This window comes from Rhipicephalus microplus, chromosome 3 (assembly GCF_043290135.1).
Source record: "Rhipicephalus microplus isolate Deutch F79 chromosome 3, USDA_Rmic, whole genome shotgun sequence".
Lineage (NCBI taxonomy): Eukaryota > Metazoa > Arthropoda > Arachnida > Ixodida > Ixodidae > Rhipicephalus > Rhipicephalus microplus.
In genome coordinates this window covers 169,510,694-169,522,820 of record NC_134702.1, presented here as the reverse complement: position 1 = coordinate 169,522,820, position 12,127 = coordinate 169,510,694, and the positions used below count along the sequence as shown (strand labels likewise).

Sequence of the window (12,127 nt, the reverse complement as noted above, 5' to 3'; positions counted from 1 at the left end):
TAAACATAAAAAAAACAAAAGCTGTTTTATTTCACCCCCGCCACACACAAGTTCAGTTTCCCATCATTTCGTTAAATAATTTAGAAATTGAAGTCGTCAAAAGTTTTAAATTATTAGGCGTGTATTTTTCACAAAACATGACATGGGATGATCACGTGAACCATATTATTACTAAACTATCTCGTATAATCGGCGTCATGCGCCGTCATTGCTACTATTTTCCTGTTTCTGTAAACATGCTCATCTATAACTCGTTGTTTTCTTCATTATTGAATTATGCCTTTCTTGTATGGTCCACAACGACAACTGTAAACGTTTGCAAACTTACCATCTTGCAAAAGAAAGCTTTGCGTCTTGCCTCTAAATTACCACATCGCAGCCACACAGCAGAATTGTTTAAAAAACACTACATCATTCAGGTTGCATCAATATATGATTATAAACTAAGCCGTTTATATAAGTTCGGTTTATTGAAAAATAATGATACGATTGCTAGAATAGCCAGGTTAGAGAAAAATTTTCCTGCTTATAATGTACGTCAACCTGAAGTGTGGCACATATCAAAATGTAGAACGAAATACGGAAATCAAATGTTAAAGTTTCAACTGCCTACACTTCTAAACCGCATAATTAGGGAACATAACATTGATATATCTAGCATATCACCAAAAAAATTGCGATTAGTGTTTATATAATAATGTGATCTAGCGACTACCTCGGTGATCTTTCATTGTAGTCTTTCATTGTTTCTTTTTTTAGTGCACATTGTGAAACACTTTTATTTTGGTTGTCCTTAGCCGCACGTCTTTCTGTGCTACCCTGTGTACTAGGGGGTCAGGGCTTCTCAAGCTGTTCTCACAGCTTTTACCTGCCCTCCTCGTAACATGTATTTTGTTGTTGCGGAATAAATTTCAATTCAATTCAAAAAGCGAGCGCTCTACCACTGAGCTACACCCCCGTTACAACGGGAGCACTCATTAACGAGTTTCTTGGTGCTCATCAGCTTGTTCAAACAATAAAATAATCAATTAGTACAAATAAAAAAATCGTCTCGTCATTGCTGCCTGATACAGTTTCTTCATCATTGAGGTAAGCTGCATATTTCTATAGTCAAAGAAAATGGCAGCGCTGTTCGATGAAATGTATTTCATGATATGCGCACCGGTAACTCGTGGTGCCATTGTATTGCAACAGGCAATAAAAAAGATACCGCTAAAGTCGAGAGCGCTGTGGAGGTGCCGGGGATTGAATCCGAGACTTCTAACATGCAAAGCGAGCGCTCTACCACTGAGCTACACCCCCGTTACATCTGGAACACTCATTAACAAGTTTCTTGGTGCTCATCAGCTTGTTCTAACAATAAAATAATTCAGTAGTTGAAAAGTACACAAAATCATTTTGTCATTGCTGCCTGATACAGTTTTTTCATCATTGAGGAAAGCTGCATATTTCTATAGTCAAAGTAAATGGCAGCGCTGTTCGATGAAATGTATTTCATGATATGCGCACCGGTAACTCGTGGTGCCGTAGTATTACAACAGGCAATAAAAAAGATACCGCTAAAGTCTAGAGCGCTTTGGAGGTGCCGGGGATATAACCCGGGACTTCTCACATGCAAAGCGAGCGCTCTACCACTGAGCTACACCCCCGTTACATCGGGAGCACTCATTAACAAGTTTCTTGGTGCTCATCAGCTTGTTCTAACAATAAAATAATTCAGTAGTTGAAAAGTACACAAAATCATCTCGGCATTGCTGCCTGATACAGTTTTTTCATCATTGAGGAAAGCTGCATATTTCTATAGTCAAAGTAAATGGCAGCGCTGTTCGATGAAATGTATTTCATGATATGCGCACCGGTAACTCGTGGTGCCGTAGTATTACAACAGGCAATAAAAAAGATACCGCTAAAGTCGAGAGCGCTTTGGAGGTGCCGGGGATTGAACCCGAGACTTCTCACATGCAAAGCGAGCGCTCTACCACTGAGCTACACCCCCGTTACATCTGGAACACTCATTAACGAGTTTCTTGGTGCTCATCAGCTTGTTCTAACAATAAAATAATTCAATAGTTGAAAAGTACACAAAGTCATCTCGTCATTGCTGCCTGATACAGTTTTTTCATCATTGAGGAAAGCTGCATATTTCTATAGTCAAAGTAAATGGCAGCGCTGTTCGATGAAATGTATTTCATGTTATGCGCACCGGTAACTCGTGGTGCCGTAGTATTACAACAGGCAATAAAAAAGATACCGCTAAAGTCGAGAGCGCTTTGGAGGTGCCGGGGATTGAACCCGAGACTTCTCACATGCAAAGCGAGCGCTCTACCACTGAGCTACACCCCCGTTACATCTGGAACACTCATTAACAAGTTTCTTGGTGCTCATCAGCTTGTTCTAACAATAAAATAATTCAGTAGTTGAAAAGTACACAAAATCATCTCGTCATTGCTGCCTGAGACAGTTTTTTCATCATTGAGGAAAGCTGCATATTTCTATAGTCAAAGTAAATGGCAGCGCTGTTCGATGAAATGTATTTCATGATATGCGCACAGGTAACTCGTGGTGCCGTAGTATTACAACAGGCAATAAAAAAGATACCGCTAAAATCGAGAGCGCTTTGGAGGTGCCGGGGATTGAACCCGAGACTTCTCACATGCAAAGCGAGCGCTCTACCACTGAGCTACACCCCCGTTACATCTGGAACACTCATTAACAAGTTTCTTGGTGCTCATCAGCTTGTTCTAACAATAAAATAATTCAGTAGTTGAAAAGTACACAAAATCATCTCGTCATTGCTGCCTGATACAGTTTTTTCATCATTGAGGAAAGCTACATATTTCTATAGTCAAAGTAAATGGCAGCGCTGTTCGATGAAATGTATTTCATGATATGCGCACCGGTAACTCGTGGTGCCGTAGTATTACAACAGGCAATAAAAAAGATACCGCTAAAGTCGAGAGCGCTTTGGAGGTGCCGGGGTCTGCACCCGGGACTACTCGCATGCAAAGCGAGCGCTCTACCACTGAGCTACACCCCCGTTACATCTGGAACACTCATTAACAAGTTTCTTGGTGCTCATCAGCTTGTTCTAACAATAAAATAATTCAGTAGTTGAAAAGTACACAAAATCATCTCGTCATTGCTGCCTGATACAGTTTTTTCATCATTGAGGAAAGCTGCATATTTCTATAGTCAAAGAAAATGGCAGCGCTATTCGATGAAATGTATTTCATGATATGCGCACCGGTAACTCGTGGTGCCGTAGTATTAGAACAGGCAATAAAAAAGATACCGCTAAAGTCGAGAGCGCTTTGGAGGTGCCGGGGATATAACCCGGGACTTCTCACATGCAAAGCGAGCGCTCTACCACTGAGCTACACCCCCGTTACATCGGGAGCACTCATTAACGAGTTTCTTGGTGCTCATCAGTATGTTCAAACAATAAAATAATCAATTAGTTGAAATAAACAAAAACGTCTCGTCATTGCTGCCTGATACAGTTTCTTCATCATTGAGGTAAGCTGATATTTCTATAGTCAGAGAAAATGGCAGCGCTGTTCGATGAAATGTATTTCATGATATGCGCACCGGTAACTCGTGGTGCCATAGTATTACAACAGGCAATAAAAAAGTTACCGCTAAAGTCGAGAGCGCTTTGGAGGTGCCGGGAATTGAATCCGAGACTTCTCACATGCAAAGCGACCGCTCTACCACTGAGCTACACCCCCGTTACATCTGGAACACTCATTAACGAGTTTCTTGGTGCTCATCAGCTTGTTCTAACAATAAAATAATTCAATAGTTGAAAAGTACACAAAATCATCTCGTCATTGCTGCCTGATACAGTTTTTTCATCATTGAGGAAAGCTGCATATTTCTATAGTCAAAGTAAATGGCAGCGCTGTTCGATGAAATGTATTTCATGATATGCGCACCGGTAACTCGTGGTGCCGTAGTATTACAACAGGCAATAAAAAGATACCGCTAAAGTCGAGAGCGCTTTGGAGGTGCCGGGGATTGAACCCGAGACTTCTCACATGCAAAGCGAGCGCTCTACCACTGAGCTACACCCCCGTTACATCTGGAACACTCATTAACAAGTTTCTTGGTGCTCATCAGCTTGTTCTAACAATAAAATAATTCAGTAGTTGAAAAGTACACAAAATCATCTCGTCATTGCTGCCTGAGACAGTTTTTTCATCATTGAGGAAAGCTGCATATTTCTATAGTCAAAGTAAATTGCAGCGCTGTTCGATGAAATGTATTTCATGATATGCGCACAGGTAACTCGTGGTGCCGTAGTATTACAACAGGCAATAAAAAAGATACCGCTAAAGTCGAGAGCGCTTTGGAGGTGCCGGGGATTGAACCCGAGACTTCTCACATGCAAAGCGAGCGCTCTACCACTGAGCTACACCCCCGTTACATCTGGAACACTCATTAACAAGTTTCTTGGTGCTCATCAGCTTGTTCTAACAATAAAATAATTCAGTAGTTGAAAAGTACACAAAATCATCTCGTCATTGCTGCCTGATACAGTTTTTTCATCATTGAGGAAAGCTGCATATTTCTATAGTCAAAGTAAATGGCAGCGCTGTTCGATGAAATGTATTTCATGATATGCGCACCGGTAACTCGTGGTGCCGTAGTATTACAACAGGCAATAAAAAAGATACCGCTAAAGTCGAGAGCGCTTTGGAGGTGCCGGGGTCTGCACCGGGACTACTCGCATGCAAAGCGAGCGCTCTACCACTGAGCTACACCCCCGTTACATCTGGAACACTCATTAACAAGTTTCTTGGTGCTCATCAGCTTGTTCTAACAATAAAATAATTCAGTAGTTGAAAAGTACACAAAATCATCTCGTCATTGCTGCCTGATACAGTTTTTTCATCATTGAGGAAAGCTGCATATTTCTATAGTCAAAGAAAATGGCAGCGCTATTCGATGAAATGTATTTCATGATATGCGCACCGGTAACTCGTGGTGCCGTAGTATTACAACAGGCAATAAAAAAGATACCGCTAAAGTCGAGAGCGCTTTGGAGGTGCCGGGGATATAACCCGGGACTTCTCACATACAAAGCGAGCGCTCTACCACTGAGCTACACCCCCGTTACATCGGGAGCACTCATTAACGAGTTTCTTGGTGCTCATCAGTATGTTCAAACAATAAAATAATCAATTAGTTGAAATAAACAAAAACGTCTCGTCATTGCTGCCTGATACAGTTTCTTCATCATTGAGGTAAGCTGATATTTCTATAGTCAAAGAAAATGGCAGCGCTGTTCGATGAAATGTATTTCATGACATGCGCACCGGTAACTCGTGGTGCCATAGTATTACAACAGGCAATAAAAAAGTTACCGCTAAAGTCGAGAGCGCTTTGGAGGTGCCGGGAATTGAATCCGAGACTTCTCACATGCAAAGCGACCGCTCTACCACTGAGCTACACCCCCGTTACATCTGGAACACTCATTAACGAGTTTCTTGGTGCTCATCAGCTTGTTCTAACAATAAAATAATTCAATAGTTGAAAAGTACACAAAATCATCTCGTCATTGCTGCCTGATACAGTTTTTTCATCATTGAGGAAAGCTGCATATTTCTATAGTCAAAGTAAATGGCAGCGCTGTTCGATGAAATGTATTTCATGATATGCGCACCGGTAACTCGTGGTGCCGTAGTATTACAACAGGCAATAAAAAGATACCGCTAAAGTCGAGAGCGCTTTGGAGGTGCCGGGGATTGAACCCGAGACTTCTCACATGCAAAGCGAGCGCTCTACCACTGAGCTACACCCCCGTTACATCTGGAATACTCATTAACAAGTTTCTTGGTGCTCATCAGCTTGTTCTAACAATAAAATAATTCAGTAGTTGAAAAGTACACAAAATCATCTCGTCATTGCTGCCTGAGACAGTTTTTTCATCATTGAGGAAAGCTGCATATTTCTATAGTCAAAGTAAATGGCAGCGCTGTTCGATGAAATGTATTTCATGATATGCGCACAGGTAACTCGTGGTGCCGTAGTATTACAACAGGCAATAAAAAAGATACCGCTAAAATCGAGAGCGCTTTGGAGGTGCCGGGGATTGAACCCGAGACTTCTCACATGCAAAGCGAGCGCTCTACCACTGAGCTACACCCCCGTTACATCTGGAACACTCATTAACAAGTTTCTTGGTGCTCATCAGCTTGTTCTAACAATAAAATAATTCAGTAGTTGAAAAGTACACAAAATCATCTCGTCATTGCTGCCTGAGACAGTTTTTTCATCATTGAGGAAAGCTGCATATTTCTATAGTCAAAGTAAATGGCAGCGCTGTTCGATGAAATGTATTTCATGATATGCGCACCGGTAACTCGTGGTGCCGTAGTATTACAACAGGCAATAAAAAGATACCGCTAAAGTCGAGAGCGCTTTGGAGGTGCCGGGGATTGAACCCGAGACTTCTCACATGCAAAGCGAGCGCTCTACCACTGAGCTACACCCCCGTTACATCTGGAACACTCATTAACAAGTTTCTTGGTGCTCATCAGCTTGTTCTAACAATAAAATAATTCGGTAGTTGAAAAGTACACAAAATCATCTCGTCATTGCTGCCTGATACAGTTTTTTTCATCATTGAGGAAAGCTGCATATTTCTATAGTCAAAGTAAATGGCAGCGCTGTTCGATGAAATGTATTTCATGATATGCGCACCGGTAACTCGTGGTGCCGTAGTATTACAACAGGCAATAAAAAAGATACCGCTAAAGTCGAGAGCGCTTTGGAGGTGCCGGGGTCTGCACCCGGGACTACTCGCATGCAAAGCGAGCGCTCTACCACTGAGCTACACCCCCGTTACATCTGGAACACTCATTAACAAGTTTCTTGGTGCTCATCAGCTTGTTCTAACAATAAAATAATTCAGTAGTTGAAAAGTACACAAAATCATCTCGTCATTGCTGTCTGATACAGTTTTTTCATCATTGAGGAAAGCTGCATATTTCTATAGTCAAAGAAAATGGCAGCGCTATTCGATGAAATGTATTTCATGATATGCGCACCGGTAACTCGTGGTGCCATAGTATTACAACAGGCAATAAAAAAGTTACCGCTAAAGTCGAGAGCGCTTTGGAGGTGCCGGAGATTGAACCCGAGACTTCTCACATGCAAAGCGAGCGCTCTACCACTGAGCTACACCCCCGTTACATCTGGAACACTCATTAACAAGTTTCTTGGTGCTCATCAGCTTGTTCTAACAATAAAATAATTCAGTAGTTGAAAAGTACACAAAATCATCTCGTCATTGCTGCCTGATACAGTTTTTTCATCATTGAGGAAAGCTGCATATTTCTATAGTCAAAGAAAATGGCAGCGCTATTCGATGAAATGTATTTCATGATATGCGCACCGGTAACTCGTGGTGCCGTAGTATTACAACAGGCAATAAAAAAGATACCGCTAAAGTCGAGAGCGCTTTGGAGGTGCCGGGGATTGAACCCGGGACTTCTCACATGCAAAGCGAGCGCTCTACCACTGAGCTACACCCCCGTTACATCGGGAGCACTCATTAACGAGTTTCTTGGTGCTCATCAGTATGTTCAAACAATAAAATAATCAATTAGTTGAAATAAACAAAATCGTCTCGTCATTGCTGCCTGATACAGTTTCTTCATCATTGAGGTAAGCTGATATTTCTATAGTCAAAGAAAATGGCAGCGCTGTTCGATGAAATGTATTTCATGATATGCGCACCGGTAACTCGTGGTGCCATAGTATTACAACAGGCAATAAAAAAGATACCGCTAAAGTCGAGAGCGCTTTGGAGGTGCCGGGGATTGAACCCGAGACTTCTCACATGCAAAGCGAGCGCTCTACCACTGAGCTACACCCCCTTTACATCTGGAACACTCATTAACAAGTTTCTTGGTGCTCATCAGCTTGTTCTAACAATAAAATAATTCAGTAGTTGAAAAGTACACAAAATCATCTCGTCATTTCTGCCTGATACAGTTTTTTCATCATTGAGGAAAGCTGCATATTTCTATAGTCAAAGTAAATGGCAGCGCTGTTCGATGAAATGTATCTCATGATATGCGCACCGGTAACTCGTGGTGCCGTAGTATTACAACAGGCAATAAAAAAGATACCGCTAAAGTCGAGAGCGCTTTGGAGGTGCCGGGGATATAACCCGGGACTTCTCACATGCAAAGCGAGCGCTCTACCACTGAGCTACAACCCTGTTACATCGGGAGCACTCATTGACAAGTTTCTTGGTGCTCATCAGCTTGTTCTAACAATAAAATAATTCAATAGTTGAAAAGTACACAAACTCATCTCGTCATTGCTGCCTGATACAGTTTTTTCATCATTGAGGAAAGCTGCATATTTCTATAGTCAAAGTAAATGGCAGCGCTGTTCGATGAAATGTATTTCATGATATGCGCACCGGTAACTCGTGGTGCCGTAGTATTACAACAGGCAATAAAAAAGATACCGCTAAAGTCGAGAGCGCTTTGGAGGTGCCGGGGATTGAACCCGAGACTTCTCACATGCAAAGCGAGCGCTCTACCACTGAGCTACACCCCCGTTACATCTGGAACACTCATTAACAAGTTTCTTGGTGCTCATCAGCTTGTTCTAACAATAAAATAATTCAGTAGTTGAAAAGTACACAAAATCATCTCGTCATTGCTGCCTGATACAGTTTTTTCATCATTGAGGAAAGCTGCATATTTCTATAGTCAAAGTAAATGGCAGCGCTGTTCGATGAAATGTATTTTATGATATGCGCACCGGTAACTCGTGGTGCCGTAGTATTACAACAGGCAATAAAAAAGATACCGCTAAAGTCGAGAGCGCTTTGGAGGTGCCGGGGTCTGAACCCGGGACTACTCGCATGCAAAGCGAGTGCTCTACCACTGAGCTACACCCCCGTTACATCTGGAACACTCATTAACAAGTTTCTTGGTGCTCATCAGCTTGTTCTAACAATAAAATAATTCAGTAGTTGAAAAGTACACAAAATCATCTCGTCATTGCTGCCTTATACAGTTTTTTCATCATTGAGGAAAGCTGCATATTTCTATAGTCAAAGAAAATGGCAGCGCTATTCGATGAAATGTATTTCATGATATGCGCACCGCTAACTCGTGGTGCCGTAGTATTACAACAGGCAATAAAAAAGATACCGCTAAAGTCGAGAGCGCTTTGGAGGTGCCGGGGATATAACCCGGGACTTCTCACATGCAAAGCGAGCGCTCTACCACTGAGCTACACCCCCGTTACATCGGGAGAACTCATTAACAAGTTTCTTGGTGCTCATCAGCTTGTTCTAACAATAAAATAATTCAGTAGTTGAAAAGTACACAAAATCATCTCGTCATTGCTGCCTGATACAGTTTTTTCATCATTGAGGAAAGCTGCATATTTCTATAGTCAAAGTAAAAGGCAGCGCTGTTCGATGAAATGTATTTCATGATATGCGCACCGGTAACTCGTGGTGCCGTAGTATTACAACAGGCAATAAAAAAGATACCGCTAAAGTCGAGAGCGCTTTGGAGGTGCCGGGGTCTGAACCCGGGACTACTCGCATGCAAAGCGAGCGCTCTACCACTGAGCTACACCACCGTTACAACTGGAGCACTCATTAACAAGTTTCTTGGTGCTCATCAGCTTGTTCTAACAATAAAATAATTCAATAGTTTTAATAAACAAAATCATCTTGTCATTGCTGCCTGATACAGTTTTTTTCATCACTGAGAAAAGCCGCTTATTTCCATAGTCAAAGAAAATGGCAGCGCTGTTCGATGAAATGTACTTCATGATATGCGCACCGGTGACTCGTGGTGCCGTAGTATTACAACAGGCAATAAAAAAGATACCGCTAAAGTCGAGAGCGCTTTGGAGGTGCCGGGGTCTGAACCCGGGACTACTCGCATGCAAAGCGAGTGCTCTACCACTGAGCTACACCCCCGTTACATCTGGAACACTCATTAACGAGTTTCTCGGTGCTCATCAGCTTGTTCTAACAATAAAATAATTCAGTAGTTGAAAAGTACACAAAATCATCTCGTCATTGCTGCCTTATACAGTTTTTTCATCATTGAGGAAAGCTGCATATTTCTATAGTCAAAGAAAATGGCAGCGCTATTCGATGAAATGTATTTCATGATATGCGCACCGCTAACTCGTGGTGCCGTAGTATTACAACAGGCAATAAAAAAGATACCGCTAAAGTCGAGAGCGCTTTGGAGGTGCCGGGGATATAACCCGGGACTTCTCACATGCAAAGCGAGCGCTCTACCACTGAGCTACACCCCCGTTACATCGGGAGAACTCATTAACAAGTTTCTTGGTGCTCATCAGCTTGTTCTAACAATAAAATAATTCAGTAGTTGAAAAGTACACAAAATCATCTCGTCATTGCTGCCTGATACAGTTTTTTCATCATTGAGGAAAGCTGCATATTTCTATAGTCAAAGTAAAAGGCAGCGCTGTTCGATGAAATGTATTTCATGATATGCGCACCGGTAACTCGTGGTGCCGTAGTATTACAACAGGCAATAAAAAAGATACCGCTAAAGTCGAGAGCGCTTTGGAGGTGCCGGGGTCTGAACCCGGGACTACTCGCATGCAAAGCGAGCGCTCTACCACTGAGCTACACCACCGTTACAACTGGAGCACTCATTAACAAGTTTCTTGGTGCTCATCAGCTTGTTCTAACAATAAAATAATTCAATAGTTTTAATAAACAAAATCATCTTGTCATTGCTGCCTGATACAGTTTTTTTCATCACTGAGAAAAGCCGCTTATTTCCATAGTCAAAGAAAATGGCAGCGCTGTTCGATGAAATGTACTTCATGATATGCGCACCGGTGACTCGTGGTGCCGTTGTATTACAACAGGCAATAAAAAAAGTTACCGCTAAAGTCGAGAGCGCTTTCGAGGTGCCGGTGATATAACCCGGGATTTCTCACATGCAAAGCGAGCGCTCTATTACTGAGCTACACCCCCGTTACATCTGGAACACTCATTAACGAGTTTCTTGGTGCTCATCAGCTTGTTCAAACAATAAAATAATCAATTAGTTGAAATAAACAAAATCGTCTCGTCATTGCTGCCTGATACAGTTTCTTCATCATTGAGGTAAGCTGCATATTTCTATTGTCAAAGAACATGGCAGCGCTGTTCGATGAAATGTATTTCATGATATGCGCACCGGTAACTCGTGGTGCCGTAGTATTACAACAGGCAATAAAAGAAGATACCGCTAAAGTCGAGAGCGCTTTGGAGGTGCCGGGGATTGAACCCGAGACTTCTCACATGCAAAGCGAGTGCTCTACCGCTGAGCTACACCCCCATTACATCGGGAGCACTCATTAACGAGTTTCTTGGTGCTCATCAGCTTGTTCTAACAATAAAATAATTCAATGTTTGAAACAAACAAAATCATCTCGTCATTGCTGCCTGATACAGTTTTTTCATCATTGAGGAAAGCTGCATATATCTATAGTCAAACAAATTGGCAGCGCTGTCCGATGAATTGTATTTCATGATATACGCACCGGTAACTCAAGGTGCCGTAGTATTACAACAGGCAATAAAAAAAGATATCGCTAAACTCGAGAGCGCTTTGGAGGTGCCGGGGATTGAACCCTGGACTTCTCACATGCAAAGCGAGCGCTCTACCACTGAGCTACGCCTCCGTTACATCTGTAGCACTGATTAACGAGTTTCTTGGTGCTCATCAGCTTGTTCAAACAATAAAACAATCAGTTGAAATAAACAAAATCGTCTCGTCATTGCTGCCTGATACAGTTTTTTTCATTATTGAAGAAAGCCGCTTATCTCTATAGTCAAAGAAAATGGCAGAGCTGTTCGATGAAGTGTATTTCATGATATGCGCACCGGTAACTCGTGGTGCCGTAGTATTACAACAGGCATTAAAAAAGATACCGCTAAAGTCGAGAGCGCTTTGGGGGTGCCGGGGATTGAACCCGAGACTTCTCTCATGCAAAGCGAGCGCTCTACCACTGAGCTACACCCCCTTTACTTCTGGAGCACTCATTAACGAGTTCCTTGGTGCTCATCAGCTTGTTCTAACAATAAAATAATTCAATAGTTGAAATAAACAAA

The 12,127-nt window shown here is 42.1% G+C and overlaps 26 non-coding genes across 26 annotated transcripts; all 26 read right to left on the bottom strand.

Annotated features, from left to right (window-relative positions):
• Window positions 1-1,577: 1,577 nt before the first annotated feature.
• On the bottom strand, window positions 1,578-1,649 carry TRNAA-UGC (transfer RNA alanine (anticodon UGC)). The gene has a single exon. It is a non-coding gene; the product is annotated as a tRNA-Ala (tRNA).
• Window positions 1,650-1,924: 275 nt separating this feature from the next.
• On the bottom strand, window positions 1,925-1,996 carry TRNAA-UGC (transfer RNA alanine (anticodon UGC)). Its single transcript has one exon. It is a non-coding gene; the product is annotated as a tRNA-Ala (tRNA).
• A 275-nt stretch (window positions 1,997-2,271) lies between these two features.
• On the bottom strand, window positions 2,272-2,343 carry TRNAA-UGC (transfer RNA alanine (anticodon UGC)). Its single transcript has one exon. It is a non-coding gene; the product is annotated as a tRNA-Ala (tRNA).
• Window positions 2,344-2,618: 275 nt separating this feature from the next.
• On the bottom strand, window positions 2,619-2,690 carry TRNAA-UGC (transfer RNA alanine (anticodon UGC)). Its single transcript has one exon. It is a non-coding gene; the product is annotated as a tRNA-Ala (tRNA).
• Window positions 2,691-2,965: 275 nt separating this feature from the next.
• TRNAA-UGC (transfer RNA alanine (anticodon UGC)) lies at window positions 2,966-3,037 on the bottom strand. Its single transcript has one exon. It is a non-coding gene; the product is annotated as a tRNA-Ala (tRNA).
• Window positions 3,038-3,312: 275 nt separating this feature from the next.
• TRNAA-UGC (transfer RNA alanine (anticodon UGC)) lies at window positions 3,313-3,384 on the bottom strand. Its single transcript has one exon. It is a non-coding gene; the product is annotated as a tRNA-Ala (tRNA).
• A 618-nt stretch (window positions 3,385-4,002) lies between these two features.
• On the bottom strand, window positions 4,003-4,074 carry TRNAA-UGC (transfer RNA alanine (anticodon UGC)). Its single transcript has one exon. It is a non-coding gene; the product is annotated as a tRNA-Ala (tRNA).
• A 275-nt stretch (window positions 4,075-4,349) lies between these two features.
• Window positions 4,350-4,421, bottom strand: TRNAA-UGC (transfer RNA alanine (anticodon UGC)). Its single transcript has one exon. It is a non-coding gene; the product is annotated as a tRNA-Ala (tRNA).
• A 621-nt stretch (window positions 4,422-5,042) lies between these two features.
• Window positions 5,043-5,114, bottom strand: TRNAT-UGU (transfer RNA threonine (anticodon UGU)). Its single transcript has one exon. It is a non-coding gene; the product is annotated as a tRNA-Thr (tRNA).
• A 618-nt stretch (window positions 5,115-5,732) lies between these two features.
• TRNAA-UGC (transfer RNA alanine (anticodon UGC)) lies at window positions 5,733-5,804 on the bottom strand. The gene has a single exon. It is a non-coding gene; the product is annotated as a tRNA-Ala (tRNA).
• Window positions 5,805-6,079: 275 nt separating this feature from the next.
• TRNAA-UGC (transfer RNA alanine (anticodon UGC)) lies at window positions 6,080-6,151 on the bottom strand. Its single transcript has one exon. It is a non-coding gene; the product is annotated as a tRNA-Ala (tRNA).
• Window positions 6,152-6,425: 274 nt separating this feature from the next.
• Window positions 6,426-6,497, bottom strand: TRNAA-UGC (transfer RNA alanine (anticodon UGC)). The gene has a single exon. It is a non-coding gene; the product is annotated as a tRNA-Ala (tRNA).
• A 276-nt stretch (window positions 6,498-6,773) lies between these two features.
• On the bottom strand, window positions 6,774-6,845 carry TRNAA-UGC (transfer RNA alanine (anticodon UGC)). The gene has a single exon. It is a non-coding gene; the product is annotated as a tRNA-Ala (tRNA).
• A 275-nt stretch (window positions 6,846-7,120) lies between these two features.
• On the bottom strand, window positions 7,121-7,192 carry TRNAA-UGC (transfer RNA alanine (anticodon UGC)). Its single transcript has one exon. It is a non-coding gene; the product is annotated as a tRNA-Ala (tRNA).
• A 275-nt stretch (window positions 7,193-7,467) lies between these two features.
• On the bottom strand, window positions 7,468-7,539 carry TRNAA-UGC (transfer RNA alanine (anticodon UGC)). The gene has a single exon. It is a non-coding gene; the product is annotated as a tRNA-Ala (tRNA).
• A 272-nt stretch (window positions 7,540-7,811) lies between these two features.
• On the bottom strand, window positions 7,812-7,883 carry TRNAA-UGC (transfer RNA alanine (anticodon UGC)). The gene has a single exon. It is a non-coding gene; the product is annotated as a tRNA-Ala (tRNA).
• A 622-nt stretch (window positions 7,884-8,505) lies between these two features.
• Window positions 8,506-8,577, bottom strand: TRNAA-UGC (transfer RNA alanine (anticodon UGC)). The gene has a single exon. It is a non-coding gene; the product is annotated as a tRNA-Ala (tRNA).
• Window positions 8,578-8,852: 275 nt separating this feature from the next.
• Window positions 8,853-8,924, bottom strand: TRNAA-UGC (transfer RNA alanine (anticodon UGC)). The gene has a single exon. It is a non-coding gene; the product is annotated as a tRNA-Ala (tRNA).
• Window positions 8,925-9,199: 275 nt separating this feature from the next.
• On the bottom strand, window positions 9,200-9,271 carry TRNAA-UGC (transfer RNA alanine (anticodon UGC)). Its single transcript has one exon. It is a non-coding gene; the product is annotated as a tRNA-Ala (tRNA).
• A 275-nt stretch (window positions 9,272-9,546) lies between these two features.
• On the bottom strand, window positions 9,547-9,618 carry TRNAA-UGC (transfer RNA alanine (anticodon UGC)). Its single transcript has one exon. It is a non-coding gene; the product is annotated as a tRNA-Ala (tRNA).
• Window positions 9,619-9,892: 274 nt separating this feature from the next.
• On the bottom strand, window positions 9,893-9,964 carry TRNAA-UGC (transfer RNA alanine (anticodon UGC)). The gene has a single exon. It is a non-coding gene; the product is annotated as a tRNA-Ala (tRNA).
• A 275-nt stretch (window positions 9,965-10,239) lies between these two features.
• TRNAA-UGC (transfer RNA alanine (anticodon UGC)) lies at window positions 10,240-10,311 on the bottom strand. Its single transcript has one exon. It is a non-coding gene; the product is annotated as a tRNA-Ala (tRNA).
• Window positions 10,312-10,586: 275 nt separating this feature from the next.
• Window positions 10,587-10,658, bottom strand: TRNAA-UGC (transfer RNA alanine (anticodon UGC)). Its single transcript has one exon. It is a non-coding gene; the product is annotated as a tRNA-Ala (tRNA).
• A 621-nt stretch (window positions 10,659-11,279) lies between these two features.
• TRNAA-UGC (transfer RNA alanine (anticodon UGC)) lies at window positions 11,280-11,351 on the bottom strand. The gene has a single exon. It is a non-coding gene; the product is annotated as a tRNA-Ala (tRNA).
• A 274-nt stretch (window positions 11,352-11,625) lies between these two features.
• TRNAA-UGC (transfer RNA alanine (anticodon UGC)) lies at window positions 11,626-11,697 on the bottom strand. Its single transcript has one exon. It is a non-coding gene; the product is annotated as a tRNA-Ala (tRNA).
• Window positions 11,698-11,967: 270 nt separating this feature from the next.
• On the bottom strand, window positions 11,968-12,039 carry TRNAA-UGC (transfer RNA alanine (anticodon UGC)). Its single transcript has one exon. It is a non-coding gene; the product is annotated as a tRNA-Ala (tRNA).
• Between the last annotated feature and the right edge of the window lie 88 nt (window positions 12,040-12,127).